Source organism: Pinus tabuliformis, chromosome 7 (genome assembly GCF_031772625.1).
Source record: "Pinus tabuliformis cultivar Carrire ecotype Pingquan chromosome 7, CPIR1, whole genome shotgun sequence".
Taxonomy (NCBI): Eukaryota; Viridiplantae; Streptophyta; class Pinopsida; order Pinales; family Pinaceae; genus Pinus; species Pinus tabuliformis.
Genome location: NC_142293.1, coordinates 1,237,158,441 through 1,237,175,775, shown reverse-complemented (window position 1 = coordinate 1,237,175,775; position 17,335 = coordinate 1,237,158,441).

Sequence of the window (17,335 nt, the reverse complement as noted above, 5' to 3'; positions counted from 1 at the left end):
AAGGTATGGGTCCTTTTCTAAGATTTTATGTCAAGAAGAAACTCCTCAAGATTAGGTTGTTGAAAATACATGCATGAATATTATGAACAAAGAGGTAACATGTGAAGAAAGTTGTCTACCTAGACAAGAACTTTTTTCTATTGAAAATCATAATGATGTCTCGGTTAAAGTGCATGAAAGTTCACTTTTAGGTAAACCTTAGTTACATGAAGAGCTGAATATACGATTTTTACCTATTCTATTTGAAGATCATCAAAATGACATGGATGAAATGCGTGAAGTTGTTTGTATAAGAGACATTAGTGTTCAGACTCAAGATGACATTCCTCAAGCAAAACTACCAAAGGTTATATCTGATTTGTTTGATAAGAAAAAGAGTAGTTTTGACACACATAATATGGATGTCATGTTTGAAGATGTTCAAGGATGCATGTATGGTTTTGTTGATTTACATAGAAGGGAAGACAAATCTATAGTTTCCTTTTTATTTGATGATGTTCTTGGAATTGAACAGTTATGACAACAGAGACTATTAGTTATGAACGAATTCAGTGCTCATGGTGTTACTCATCAAGAAAAGGTGATTTTTCATGATTATCAAGATCGTTTGGTAAGTCTATTCCAAGCATCAATGAAGGTGGAGTTTCTTTAATTTATAAGCTCAGGTGATGGATTCAATTTTTATTCTGTGTTTCCAATAGATGATTCACTAATGGTTTTGTTCAAGCACAGTCTAGGAGCCCTAGTGTTGAATCAACTTTTTTACTAGTTATACTGGAGGTTTCATATTGCTTAAATTAAGCAGGTGGATTTTCAGATGTTAGAGTAGGTTTATTGTTACATAAATAAGCTTGTTGAACAAGAATTTCCTTCAGATTTAGGCTACAATTTGTAGTTTTCAGTTTTATTTTGTATAAAAGTTTGATATCACATTGCAGCAGTAGTAATTGGTTTGTAGTTGGTTTGCAGTTCGCTTTTCAATTTGGTGAAGTAGGTTTCAATGTAGTATTCAAATTGGGATTAGCCCAATGGTCACACAATTGGTTTTCTGGTTCTTTGTTGCACCACAAGGGCACAACATCCTTATTGGAGCCATTATTATCCATGATAACCCCTAAAAATAATTTTTAGTTTGATTAGCTATTTGAGATAATGTTTTTCACCATTTATCTTTGCATCTATCTACTTCTTTTTTGAAATAAGTTGTTGTGCTTACATTTTGAGATTAAAGGAGAAAGAATAGGTCTAGTTTAAATTATTTTTGAGAAATTCCCATATTCTCTAAAAACCCATCCCATTTCGTCCTTTTTTTTTAACTCTACCCCTTTCCATTCATTCTTAATATCCCAACTCTAGCTGCATTAACCCATTTAACACTAAGAAATCATGTCGTAGTCCTTTCTAAAGGGCCAAGACCTGCAAAACATATCACTATTGGCCCATTTTCCTTTTTGGAAAACATATCCGCCTGTCTCCCTTTTTCTTTTGTGATTGCGATATCACATATCGCAAATTTACCCACTGATTTCCATATCCAAGTCCGGTTACCACTCCGCCCACTGATTGTGATAAATTCCTCCCGCCAATCATGATAATTCCTCTCCTCGTTGATTGCTATATCGCAATCAAGGATCGCTCAAATCAAAAGTTCCTTCTCCACCGATATCACAAGTTCCACCCACCGATTACGATATTGTAAATCCCTTCTAACTTGAGATTGCGATGTGCGAGGACCCTCCCAGATGTGATATTTTATGTGATTCATTCTATAAAACATCACGTCTGGAACATTGGAAAATCATTATAAATCAGTGTTAAAGCCCCTTTTCCCTTTCCGATGGTGATATGCAAAGTTCCCTTCTGGATGCGATAATTTATGTGACATGTTGTATGAAAGTTTCGCATCCGGATAGTCGGTGAACACTATGAAACATGGTAAAGAGGCCCTTCCCTTTATTATGATTGAAATACCAACATGCTCAGATCAACAGCCCAAAGAAATGAACATTAAAACATCCATTTCACCTTCCATTCAAAGGACATCGAGGGTATTTTTCAGCGTATATCCGGCAACACAATTATGAAATAGAATGCAGTGAAAGGTGGGACAATGAGACAGTGGGACAGTGGGAAAACTTTCAAGCACGTTTTAATTATAAAATGACATTTGAAGGATTCGAAAGGCCACATGTTCTAAATTTCCACAAATATAGTACTAACACTTCAAGTAGTTTTCCTAAATTATTTCGATTGTTAGATAGGTTTTGTTTAAGTGACTCCTATTTGTATTCAAATTCTAGTAAAACAAAAATATCCATATAAAGGTTCAATGTTTTATTACTCAAATAGGATTATATCTCTTAGTTGTTGATCAAATCTAGCTCAGGTGGCAGATTTTGTAAAGGATGTCTCACTCTACATATGTGTGGTTTCTTAACTTTGAAAGGAAGGGGGGATGGATGATGTGAGAAGACCACATTTTTTATATTTTTCAGTTAATAAAAATACAATTTGCAGCAATACTTTGTTTTAACCTGAGATTCATTTTTTTTTTTATGTGCCATCCTATCATAATCCTATGTTGTTATCAGTTTTCATAGCTTATTTGATTACTTGGAATTTAATGTTATATTGGTCCAACTTCCTTCAATATTTTTGTGATTACTGTAAATGTCCATATTCACATTAGTAAACCAAAAAATGCCTCAGCTTCCACAAAACAATGTTGTTTGTAATTGATTTTCTTTAACTAACTCCATGCCCAATGGTGGTTGTCCTAACAGTCTTTCACATGCAAAATCACATGAAACACAGAGTTAGCCATATGTATTTTTGAGTTTATCATAGTCAAAATTTTAAGTATATTGAGAGAGCCCTGTCAAAATTTGGTATGAAATAGTTACACTGGGTTGAATGTTGACACAACACAACCCTTTTCAACCTAGTGATAACACCTGGGAAGTTCTTGGAAAGCCCAAGTTGGTATTTTCCTATATTCAGTTGTGAATGGAAATAAACATTACATTCTTCCTATTGGCAGACTAGAGGATGTTGAAGTTGATATTTCTAGTGTTGAAACATATGCAAATTTAAAGTTGACATTATTGGGGACAAAGATCCATATCCATCTTTATTGGGCATCGGACGGGCTTTTTAAAATTATGAAGTCATTGATATGAAGCAAGAAACTATTACCTTTGAAGCAGATGGAATGTGATTCATACAACCTCTTGATCCTTATCAGGGCCCAAGATTTACTGAATTGATGGACGATGTTGAGCCACCTAATATATTGGACCGATTATATTAACTAACAACTGGGAGGCGACAAGATTATATTAACCCATGGTAGCTAGAACTATTAGTTGGTGAAGTATTCAAAGTAGTGAAGTTGGCTTTGATGCTTCGATGGAACATTGGCAACAAGGAGCTCATGAAATTCATTCCCAACATTGTGCCATTGTTCAATGTGTCTATTGGATTAGTACTAAGGTACATGGGTATCCCATCTTAAATGGTACTAAATTTGTTGTAAAATTTATTAAACAAGTTGAATCCTGCATAGAATAAATTCAAAAGGTTCCTCTAATGAGTGTTTCTTTGCAAGAGACCATTGCAAGATGGTGGGCAACCCATCAAGATTAGCTTCAATATTGGAGCACAATTAAGGTTGTCCTTCTTTATTGGTTTCTTCCTTTGAATGATATTTTAGGTAAAATCCCCAATTATGATGTTCGTACTTGACCACAACAGCATGTTGAGTATTGTTTTTCTATATGGTACGCTGATGGCCTAGCAGTTGAAATGTGGCCGCATCTATTTATCCATTCCTAGGGAAATATTCTGCAAGCTTGCTATTTGCAGGAGGAGTTGAAATGAAAAACAATAGTTTGCGATGTGTTGTTTGCCCAAATCTATAGAAACTTTTCAGTTTATGATGCCAATGAAAGGATAGAGAAAGCCCTTTGAGCTATCATAGGAGTATGATTTTCAGGTGGGAATACTTTGGCAAAATGTAATAGGTATGGAGACTTTGCACACCAATGTGAATCAGGGTTCCATGAAGGTGTTGTTTGTAGTAAAGTTAATAAAGATTAGAATGATGACCTGGAGGAGCTAAGACATTTTTCCTTTAAAGAGTCTAAAGGGGAAAGAAAGTAAAAGAGGATCCTATACATGATACTCTACATATGAAACCTCTTAAGTTGAAGAAGATGAATATCGGGATAAAAGAGAAACCAAAGCTTGCTTCTATTGGGGACTATTGGGATGATCAAATCACTCGGGAAATTTTTGATCTACTCAAAGAATATGAGGATTTTTTTCCTTGTTCCACCTTAGAATTGAAGGGAATTAAAAGATATTTGGGAAAAATGAAAATAGAACTAAAGCCAGATGTGAAGCCAGTTAAACATTGACCCTACAAATTGAATCTGCGAGTCAAGGAGAAAGTGAAGAAGGAAATTGAAAAAATGCTAGTTGTTGGTCTTATATTCTTGGTTGATGAGGCTAAATGGATAAGCCCCATTGTGATCCAAGATAAGAAGGATTAAGAGGAAATTCATGTGTGTGTTTGTTGATTACCAGAGCCTTAATAACACTTGTGTACATGACCCATTTCCAACTCCCTTTAGCGATGAAATCTTTGATAATGTTGGGGGAAATGAAGCTTACTCTTTTATTAATAGTTTCTCAGGGTATCACCAAGTCCACATTGTAAGAGAAGATAAGAGGAAGACCACATTCACTATCAAATGGGGGTGTTATTCTTATAATGTTATGCCCTTTGGGTTGAAGAATTCCCTGTTGTTTTCTTGAGCATTTTTATTGCTGCCTTCCGTGAATATATACATAAGTTTCTTGAAGTTTATATGATGATTGGACCGTTTACATATTTCTCAATAATCATCCTAGCTTGCTGAGAGTTATGTTTGATAGATGCATACACCTTCAAATATATTTGAACTTGAAGAAACGTATTTGCATTTTTCCTTTTGGAACATTATTGGGGCATATCGTCTGCAAAGAAGGAGTATGTTTGGGCCCTTCCAAGGTTACGGTAATACTGGATATGTTGCCACCCACTACTACCTAATAGTTGCATTCCACTTTGGGACACACTGGTTATTATCACATATTTATAAGAAATTACACTTTAATCACAACATTTCTTAAGAAGCTTCTTAAAAAATCTAAACGATTTGTGTGATCTATTGAATGTGATGCTACATTTGATACTTTGAAGGAGAAACTTGCAATTGCACCCATCTTGGTCTACCTTGATTGGAATAAGAAATTCCATGTCTATATTGATGAATCTAGAATTGCCTTAGGAGATATATTAATGCAACCAGGTGAAGGAAACTTGGATCATCCTATTTATTTTGTAAGAAAAAAACTTTCCACCGTAGAGAAAAATTATGCTACTACAGAACGAGAGGCTTTAGCTATGGTATATAATCTCCAAAAATTCCGACATTAGTTGCTGGGAGGTCCATTCAAGTTCTTCAAAAACCACTCAACCCTGAAATATTTAGTTAATAAGATGATACTCGAAGGAAGGATTTGTTGGTGGTTATTGTTATTTCAAGAATTTACTTTCGAGATGATTGTCAAGCCAAGAAGATCGAATGTGGGGCCAGACCATTTGTCTATGTTAGAGTCATGAGAATCAGGGAGATCAATTAATGATCATTTTCTAGATGCTCATTTGTTTCGTATTGAAGATTTCCCTGGTTACTTAGAAGATATTTCCACTTTTATTGCTACAGGACAATACCCTCCTAATTATACTACTATGTAAAAGAATCATTTGGTAATTATAGCAGTAGACTACCAACTTATTACAAGAAAACTACATAAAATTTGATTAGACCAAGTTTTGTGTCGTTGTATTCATGATCATGAATGTGAAGGCATATTATGGGAATTATGTGTTGGAATTACAGGAAGTCATGTTGGAGGGAAAGCTTCTGGTTGGAAATTTCAGCATGCTGGACTCTGGTGGCCGACTCTCTTTAAGGATGAAAAATAATATGTAAAGACTTGCGATGTCTATCAATGAGTTGGCCGACCATTGCATTGTGATGAAATTCCCTTGCATCTATTAAAAGCCCTTGCTTCTTTTGAGAAATGTGCTATTGGTTTTATTGCGCCTATTCACCCTCTTGATTTTCATTCGCATGCTTGGTATATCATGACTGTAATAGATTATTTGACTCATTGGGAGGGAGCTGCTCCTATTAAAGATTGCACTGCTGATACTGAGCTGATTAGTTTATTTTCGAAAAAAATATTACGAGGTTTGGTTGTCCCTAAATTCTTACAGCTGACCAAGGCTCCCATTTCATCAATGAAACAATTCAGACTTTGCTACAAAATTTCATGATACAACACCATAAGATCACTCCTTATCATACACAAGCCAATGGTATTGTTGAAGCTTTTAATAAAAATTTAGAAAAAGGACTTACTAAGGTTTTCTCTGCCAATAGAGATGATTGGGATGAACAAGTTCCTGCTACTTTATGGGCCTATCAAACTACAACCAAGTGGTTGCAAACATACACTCCTTTGAACTTGTTTATGGGAAAGAAGATGTTGTTCCTGCTGAGTTCATTGTTCATAATATTTTTATTGCTCATGCAACTCAAAATTCTAAAGATGAGTCCATTCCCAAATGAGTGCATGAATTATTACAACTTGATGAGTCTCGAGTTCTTGCTTATCTCTGTCAAACTGTTGAGAAGGAGTAGTAGAAGGATTGGCACGATCGATATATCAAGAAGAAATCATTTTCTATTGGAAACCATGTATTACTCTATGATAGAAAGTATCACAGGTATCCCGGTAAGCTCCAGATGCATTAGCTTGGTCCTTTTTATGTTGCGGAAATAAAATATTTTGGTGTTGTTCAACTTGCTCAATTAGATAGTACACTTTTATCTAGATGGGTGAATGGCGCTAAACAAGCCCTATTTTTTTGCTTCAACCTCGAAATGAAGTGTCCTCTCTTCACTAGAGTAGTAGGTATGAGTTAGGATAGTTGTATCAATAAGTCTTTTGTCAATTTCGTAGTTTGTGTCTTAAGTATTTTCTACAAGTATGTTTTCTTTTCAGTTGTGACCCACCACAACCCATTGTGGCTAGAGATATTTTGTCGTATCTTATCTAGGAAGTTTCATTAATACTCATCCTTTTTGTTATAACTTATCACTTCTTTTCATGTCCAAGTTAGTTACCAAATCCATTTCCAAATTCTCAATAATATTTCCTTCTACCATTAGATTTTCTGTTAGATCACAACATTCCTCGATACATGCTAGAATTTCCTATCATTACTTTGAGTCTGATTTGCATTTATTGCATGTAACAGCTAATTTCTCCACCCTATCAAACCGTTCTATATATGCCTGCCATTCATTTCCATTTTCACCCTTTTCTTTCTAGAGTTCTAAGCTTCTGCTCTCGCTTCGTTACCACCTATCCTTGAACCCTCATTTCCTTATCACCCCCCTATTCATTTTATGTATACCCATCGTTCTATAACCATGGTTAGTCAAGTTAAAACCATTGTCTATATGTACACTACTCACTCTCGTATCCACTCCTAAGATGACCTCTTGGGGAAGTATGAGAAAGCCACTCTTGTTGATAATGACCTATCTAATCTATCATTGTTCCATGCACTCCGAATCGATGTCTTTATGGAGCCCAATGCCCATCCCAATGCCTACTTTACCTTGAAAGTAAAAGTTGACTTCCATCATTTCAAACAATCAACTCTCCTTCTACGTGACTTTCCTATTTTTGGCACCATTGGCAAACTAATGTGTTGCACAGAGTTCTTAATAAATCGGTTCCATAGGGGTTCTCTCTGGTTGGACTGAGAATAACCCGTCCATGATGAAGATTTTTACAAACTCACATGAATGTATGCTTATGGTTCCAACGTTAGCTCAACTTTTCAAAGAACTACTAAACGCAACAAGAGGACATATGAGACTAATTTGTACAAAAAATATGGAACCACCATAAAAGGGTGTTGGAGCTATTCTAATATGATCAATAATCTTCTAATTCGATTTGATACCACCATTATCGCTACTAAATTCATGTGCCATTTAACCAGAGGAGAATGTTCATTAGACACCATATCAGTTGCAGAGGCTTGAATCTGAGGGGACCAACTCAATTGGTCAAGTTATCTCCTTGATGAGTTATTTGAAGTTTCCCATGATGTTTATACCTGGCACACGTATTTTATTTTTGGATTTCTACTTCTTCCACTTGCTATGTACAAATGATGTGCTCCAAAAGGTTGAGACCTTACCATGGTTTCTGAAGGTGAACCTCTTGCATATGCTTATGCACCTTTGTGTACCACTAAAGACATTGTCAACAAAGAATTTAATGATCTTGGATTTATCCACCAGTTCAACAAAATGGATGTTATGACTAGAACCATTCCATGAGTGTCGCTCCCTATGCTCAACCAATACACTCATCAGGTATGGTTCGGTATAAAACATAGTTCCTATTAACTCTGACCATTGCATGCCTATCCTACAACTTTTTCCATGTAGAATTTGTCATTCTACATCAGCGAGAATGATTTCCATAATGAAGTCATCACTTGGCCAAGAGACTTGTTGTGGCAGCTAGATGGGAAGGACCTATACAATTTTGATGTAATGAGACCTATCGAAGATGCCCCTTCATCCTCATGCAAGCACTCTATAGGTACGATAGAAGATATCCAGCCCTTGCTGAAGAAAGCTGAGTGTGTGAGCTCGGCACATGCTAGCTGGACTGAGGTAGGTTCTTTAGTTGAACAAGATACTCATGTACATATAGTCACTCTTGTGTCCAATGCACTGCCCACTATCAAAACCACCATTCAACCGACTACCACCCCTTCTTTCCTTTTATCTCTCCAAACCTGACACGTTACCCATGCCTCCACCATCATCAACCTTGATGTCGTGCCCCCATCCACTGTTCCTATTTTTCCCATTTTTTGAAGAACAACCCCCATCCTTGCATGTAGCTTTACACAAGTTACCTCATTCATCAGAAGTGACCTTATCTGATTGTCCAGATTCTAATACTTCCACTTATGAGATGGAAAACATGGAAACTAGTTCCAGTTTTATTATTTCTACTATTTTTCCTAACACTACCATTACCCCATCATCAACCTCTCTTCCTTCTACCAATACCTCATCTCATCCCTCATCTTCCACCACTTCACTCATCTCTGCTGAGAATGTCATTGATTTCATGAAAAAACCAAAATAGTGTCATCAGATGATCTCCCTTGACACCCAACAACATGATCTCATTGCTTTTCTTCCAGTCCCCATTCTTCACAAAATTATACAAAATCAGAAGGGTACTCTAGAAAGAGAACCTTCAACATAGGCTTAGTAAGAGAATTTGATTTTTAATGTCCAACCACTGCAATTATGACTTCCAATGCAAGATACAATTTCAATAGACATCCTCAGCACATGGTCTTTGCATAAATTGTTCCAGTTCATTCATGCATTTGTATCTCAATTGGAGAATCGTCTAGTTCAGACCAATACTTAGTGCACAAATCTTCAAGTTACCTGTGAGGAACAAAAACATTAGCTCAATTTCATTGCTTCAATACAAACATAATTACACCTTCAGAAAGATGTGTTAGAGGCTCGGGGGAGTCATATTCATTCCAGACTGTAGTCAATGTGGCCTACACTTTCTCCTTTTTCCAAAGAACAACCTACATATCTAGTTGCCTATTCCTCTGCCAAGTGTTGTAATTTTGTTGAAGTGACATGTAAACAAATTGTCACCAAGAATCTTGCACTCCCAAACAATATCGCTACCCTATAGACAAGATTTAGATAGTCACCTCTATTCGTGACACTTTTCCACAACTTATGCAAGAGTCACAACAGATGTTTAGTCAAATTTATTATGGGAGTGGTGTTATTGTAAAGAAGAATACACTTATTTATCCTTTACACAAGAACATCAAGAAATTGTTCTAGCAAGAGATGATGACTTCAAATCTAGAAATGAAGAAGCAAATCTTGGATCAAGACCATGTATTAGATGCTCAAATTAATCAGTTGGAAGTTGCATAGAAGGAAACTAAACACATTCTTCGCAACCTCCGACTGGAGGCACATAAACATTTCATCACCTTGAGCACATTGTCTACTATGGATGATCAATAGATCTAGGATCTTTTCCAGTCGCAACCTAGTGAATTTTCGAGTAAGATGTCTACACTTATGGACTCGTGGAACTCATATGTTTATGCATTCACCACATTTAAGGAGTCAACTCTTCAAAGTGTTCCACAGTTGGGTACTTAGTTTGAAGGTACTGCATCTGATCAAAGCGAAATCCAACCATCCCAAATTTTTATGACGTAGCAGCAGTACATTGAACTTAGGGTGAGTCAATGGGCTGTGGTTGGGGAATATTGGGTCCTTCATTTTTGAAGGAATAGAAATTGTAGAGGACACTTTGGATAAAGTTGCCATAAGAAGATCATCTAAATATCAAAGCAACAATATAATATTTTTTTTGGGACTTGTGCAGCAGAAAGTAAGGGCACACACTGTAATGGCTAGAACCAATTTTGATAGAGTCAACAAGAAACCATGTTAATGGCTCCAGGTTTTGGAAAACCATGGATCAAGCAAGAGAAGGATTCAAAACTAGATAAAGTGTTGGTTTGAGGGGCTTAGACTTAGGTTTAGAGTTAGTCTTCACTAACCAACAAAACCCTATACTACCAGCCCTTTTGGCAATGATCTGTGTAGCACAGACCATAGTCTCACCCGAGGTAATATTAGGGGATGCTAGAACTAGGTTTTTGCATCCATAGGGTCTATGCAGTGTGGATGTAAGGTTTATTATAGTTTAGGGCTTAATCTAACCTTTGCGAATCGTTAAACTTATTGTTAGAGCGTTTTCCTACTTAATAGTCTTATGAGTTGCACTCAGCTAGTCTAACATGCATTATTCATCATATAAAATAGTAGTTGAACCTTCACAATGAAATTACAAAAGAATATACAAAAGAAAACCATAGTCAAGAAAAAACATGAAAGCTACATGAACATACAAAACTACATAGATTTGTCCCAATTTATTCTTTATTAGCTCAAATCTTCATAGATACAATCATTCTGACCCTGTGCACACAGCTACAGGGGCCTACACACACAACTGCAAAATTACCAAGGTCTCCACGTACAAAGTTGCGGGAGCCTTCCCCTTCACCCGAATACATAAATATATCCAAAATAGATTCAGAACATTACATTCATCACTGCCTTAGAATTTCTAAGGCATCCCTTTATATATCCTTTACCCTTACAATACCATGGTCCACAAACCATGGGCAGAGCTCAAAATATTCTAAATAATCCGACCCCATTACAAAATAAGGGGCTTTGACCCACCCTAATGCCCCTTTGACTCTTACAACTCTGCACTAATCACTCTCTGTTCCTCAAAACACTGAGACTTTACATGACTTAGACAAAACTTCGACCTAGGGGACCCTTACCCAACATGCCCCCAACACAAAGATGTGACTTCTCCTTGAGTCACTCAGCTGATATGTCCTCAATCTTTACTTTGACATCACTGTATTCAGATTTCAATGGATGAAGTTTCTTTGTGCATTGCGATGTGGCCTGTTGAACTTCTTCTACGAGCTTATTTGTTATCGACCATCTTGTTGCTGGACCAATGTGTTGGCATTATGATTCAGGTGTTGTCCTTGATGGCAACCCATTCAGGTGGTAGATCACTATTCTTGATGATCAACTCTCTATTTTTAAGAAGGACGCAGGAAATCTGTTCAGAAAGTGTGTCCCCGCAGGTATACCATGCAGAACCCGCGTCCAGGGACGCAGGCCAGCCGTTCAGGGGGTGCGTCCACCCAGTGCACACATTTCAAGACAGAGAAAAGCACGAGGGGGTTTCTTGTGTGGTATCTAGCCGACGGTTTTGTGTTTCTATGGTGTCGGCTCGTGGTATTGTTCCATGTTTTGGGGAGGAGCTTGCCTATATAAAGCAAAGGAGTTCATTTGGATTAATCATCATCTTTGGTTGAATATCTTTTGGTGTGATCTAGTCCAGATCTATGAGGGCGAATCTTCTAATGGATTGTGATCTCTATGGCGCATGATCAGATCTGCAGATCTGACTGTTTGGGCTAGTTCTGAAGTCTTCATATCTTTTATATCTGAAGGGACGCAGGTTCAGTGAAGTGCAAGTGCGCCAAGACGCAGTACAGTAAGGGCTCAGGTGCGTCTCTGAAGCGAAAGACGCGGCGCGATAGTATTATTGGGTGTGTCTCTGAAGCAAAAGACGCGGCGCGATAGTATTGTTGGGTGCGCCGGTACGCAGAGCAGTTTAAAGGAACAGTGCGTCGGTACGCAGAGCAGCAGAAGGTAAAACTGCGTCCAGTCGCAGGCCACAGAAAGAAAAATTGCGTCCCTGTCTTAAGATGATCTGTTGACTGTATTTTTCTGTTCATAAGGTGTTCTGGGTTAGTTCTGTGATTACTGATCTGATAACTGTAGTGGACTGTAACTGTTGTATACTTGTTGATCATTTGATTCTTCATGAAAAGAAGTAGGGGGTTGTAGCTCCCTTCCAGGAGAGACTGGAGAACGAGAGAGAGTTGTAGCTCTCTGCAGGTCGCAGCCTGTGTACTGGTAAAGGACTGCACCAGTACAAAATCATTGTAAAAGAATTTCTAAATTGAAAGAAGATAGAGACATATTGCAGCAGGTGGTTTTCTCCCACATTGGGTTTCCACCTTACATCTTGTGTTCTTTGGTGTAACTGTCTATTTTCTTTGTTCATGCTCATTATTTTATGGTACTGATATGCAAGAATAATTCAAAAGATCAAATAAGGAAGATTTGTTAAATTGCTAGATAATACTGATTCACCCCCCCCTCTCAGTATTATTTCCAACAATTGGTATCAGAGCAGGTCCTTCAGAAAAGCTTGATCGCTTGAAGGTAGATCGTTCATCATGAGCAACTACGAGAGAGAAGCATCAATCAGGCCACCGGTTTTTGATGGGACAAACTTCAATTATTAGAAGGTAAGAGTTACTGCATATCTTCAATCTCTTGGTACAGAAGTTTGGGACATTGTAGAAACAGGCTATGCTTTTCCTTCAGCCACTCCTACAGATCCAGCTGAGAAAAAGAAGTATGAAACAAATGCAAAAGCAGTCAGTACTCTATTAGGAAGTATATCCCAAACAGAATTCATGAAGGTAATGCACTTCAAATCAGCAAAGGAAATATGGGACAAAATGATCACGAGCTATGAAGGAGATGAACAGGTAAAACAAGCTAAACTTCAAACTCTCAGGATTCAATATGAGACTCTCAAGATGTATAATGATGAAAGTGTAGCTAATTATTTTCTTCGGGTAGATGAGATTGTTAATTGTATGAAAAATTTGGGTGAAGAAGTAAAAGAGTCTATAGTAGTTCAAAAGATTCTAAGATCATTATCCCCCAAGTTTGAATCTAAAGTATCTGCAATAGAAGAAAAAGAAAATCTCCATGTTCTCACTATGTCTCAGCTACATGGAATTCTAACTGCTTATGAAATGAGAAAGGGAGGTCCATCAGACAGAAGGGAGGCTGCTTTTAAGGCATCAGGCAAAGAAGATCACTATGAAGCAAGCCATGTTCCAGAAGAAGAGGAAGAAGAATCAAATTTTGTCAGAAATCTTCAAAGGGGTTCTGGAAGGTTCAGAGGTAAGCTACCCTTCAAATGCTTTGCTTGTGGGAGAGTAGGTCATTATGCTACAAAATGTCCTTATAAGGATAAAGGAAAGGAACCAGCTAGATGGAACAAGAAACAAAGTGCAAATAAGAAAAGCTATTACACCCATGAAGATAGTGATGGCTTATCAAACAGTGATGAAGATGAACAAGGTAATAAATATAGGTTGTTAATGGCATTTGAAGATGATGATTATGAGGATGCTGTAGATGTGGATAACCTTTATGATGAAATTACTAGGCTCAAGAGATGTATAGAAGAAAAGAACATGATCATTGATACTCTACAATTTCAAATTGATGAAAAAGAAAAACATCTTGAAAAATTAGAAGGTGAAATTGTTGGTCTTAGAAAAGAAATTGAGAAAACAAAAGCTATTAATCTCAAGTTTGTCAAAGGATCTGAAACTTTGGATGAGATTATCAGTGTGCAGCGGTCTCCACTAAATAAGACAGGTCTAGGCTATAATGGAGAAACTTCTCAAGCATCCACTTCAAAAAGTTATCTTGATGCAGCAAGAAGAAATGAGCAAAAGCACAATGAAGATCATCAGGTAAAGCAGGGACAAACTTCAAACAGAAACTATCAGGGGCAATCCAGCTTAAGGGTGAACAAAAGCCACAACCAGCCACAGGTAAAATCTTCCCAGTTTGGTTCAAGAATAGATGAAAATAGAAATTACAATCAGTTGGCTGGTAGATTCAATAACCGCAGAAGCTTCTTCAATGGACAATGCTTTTCTTGCCATAACTTTGGTCACAAAGCAGCTCAATGTGTTGCGTATAAAACAATCATGACTAGGGAAGCTCAAAAACAAAGAAGTATGACAGGGATTACAAAAAAGACCTATAACAGCTTTTCGGCTCTTGAAAATGAAGTTGAATGTTCTATTTGCAATAATTTTGGTCATGAAGACTTTGAATGCAGAAGCAGGTTTCAGGAAAGAAAGGAACAAGAGCGGAAAAAGGAACAAGCCTCAGGAACCAAAACATGGAGAATAAAGGAACCTCAAACAGAAAGATGTGGGATAGCGTTTTATGCAGAAGGACAGGAAAATCTATGGTACATTGACAGTGGATGTTCGAAGCATATGACAGGTGATAAAGAAAAACTTGAGTCTTATTCTATTTTAGAAAAGGGAAAGAAAGTCTCTTTTGGAAATGATACTCCTGCAACTATAAAAGGAAAAGGTATTGCTCCTTTAAAAGAAGATGTTAAGGCTGGAAATGTTTTGTTTGTTGATGGATTGAAGCATAATCTACTAAGTGTCAGCTAGATGTGTGATCAAAGAACCGAGGTTATATTCAGATCAAATGGATGTCTTGTTCGTGATCTTGATACAGGAAAAACAGTTCTCAAAGGGAAAAGAACTCCAAATAATCTATACATATTTGAAGAAGGACAACAACAATGCTATCTAAGCAAGGATGAAGAGCACTGGTTATGGCATCGAAGATTGGGACATCTAAGCTTCTCACAAATAAGGAAAGCATGCAAATATCAGGCAGTTCGCGATCTTCCAGATATCAAAATTCCTGACAACACCATATGCAGATCATGTCAGTTTGGAAAACAAACCAGGACTAACTTTCCAGAGAAAGAAGGATCAGCTAGCATGCCTCTTGAGCTAGTACATACAGATGTATGTGGACCATTCAGGAAAAGAACACCTAGAGGAGAGGAATACTTGATATTATTTATTGACGATTTCTCCAGGTTTGTTTGGTTAGGACTTATGAAGCACAAAGATGAAGCATTCAAAAAATTCAAATCCTTCAAAGCCTTGGTTGAAAATGAATCAGGTCACAAAATTAAGTGCCTCAGATCCGACAGAGGTGGGGAATTTACTTCAAATGAATTTTTCGATTTCTGTGATGAACATGGGATAAGGAGAGAATTCTCTACGGCTAGAACTCCTCAGCAAAATGGAGTTGTTGAAAGAATGAACAGAACAATCCAACAAATGGCTCGTGCTATGCTTGATGAATCAGGAACTCCCGCAACTTTCTGGGGTGAAGCTGCACATGCTGCGGTTATTATTCTCAACAAGACAAATGTCCGGGTGAACAACACTCAAACTCCTCATGAGCTCTGGAGTGGTAAAACTCCTTCGGTAAAGCACTTCAAAATCTTTGGGAGCAAATGCTATATCAAGAATACTGAAGAGCAGCTTGGCAAACTTGATCCTAGAGCAGATGAAGGCATTCTTCTTGGCTATTCTCCACATAGCAAAGCATACAAATGCTACAATAAAAGACTTGGCAGAATTGTTGACAGCATTGATGTAGTGGTTGATGAGAAGGGATACATTCCTAGGCAAATACATCGTGAAGACATCGAAGAAGATGAAAGCTACCCTCAAAAACAGAATGATGAAGAAGAAGAACCTCAAGAAGAATCTCAAGAAGAACCTCATGAAGACGCAGAAGAACGAACAAGAATAGAAGAAAAGACTCCATCCAGATATGTTCAGAAGAACCATCCAGAATCTCAGATCACGGGACAGAAAGAAGCAGGTATACAAACTAGAAGAACAGTTGCAGAAGCTTCAAGCTATTTGGCATTACTCTCCTCTACTGAACCACAAAATGTGAAAGAGGCATGCAAAGATGAATGTTGGGTGAAAGCAATGGATGAAGAACTTGAGCAAATCGAAAAGAACAACACTTGGGAGCTGGTTCCTAGACCAAAGGATAAGAATGTTATCGGAACTAAATGGGTCTTCAAAAATAAATTGAATGAAAATGGAGAAGTAATTAGAAACAAAGCCAAACTTGTTTGTAAAGGGTATGCGCAGCAAGAAGGAATAGACTTTGAAGAAACTTTTGCTCCTGTTGCAAGACTTGAGGCCATCCGAATGTTCCTTGCTCTCTCAAGTTTTCAGAACTTCAAAGTATTTCAAATGGACGTAAAATCAGCCTTTCTGAATGGAGACTTGGAAGAAGAAGTGTACATTGAACAGCCAGATGGGTTCATTCTTGGAAATGATCCAAATCTTGTATGCCGATTGAAAAAGGCTCTCTATGGTCTCAAACAAGCCCCAAGGGCTTGGTACTACCGGTTGGACAAATATCTTCATCAACAAGGTTTTTCAAAAGGTTCAGCAGATAGCAATCTGTATATAAAAGTTGAAAATGACAAATTGCTAATACTTGTTGTGTATGTAGATGACATTATTTTTGGCAGCAATGAAGAAGCTATGAGTCAAAGCTTTGCCTCAGTCATGCAGAAAGAATTTGAAATGTCCTTACTAGGAGAACTGACATACTTCCTTGGTTTGCAAATCCAACAAAAGGAAGGAGGAATCCTTTTATCTCAAACCAAGTATCTCAAGCAGATTTTGAAGAAATATGGCATGGAAGATGCAAAACCAGTATGTACACCCATGGTCACAGGATGTAGTCTCAGTGCAAATGATGAATCTGTAGCAGTACATCAACCAACCTACAGATCTATGATTGGAAGTTTACTATATTTGACAGGTACCCGACCAGACATCATGCATGCA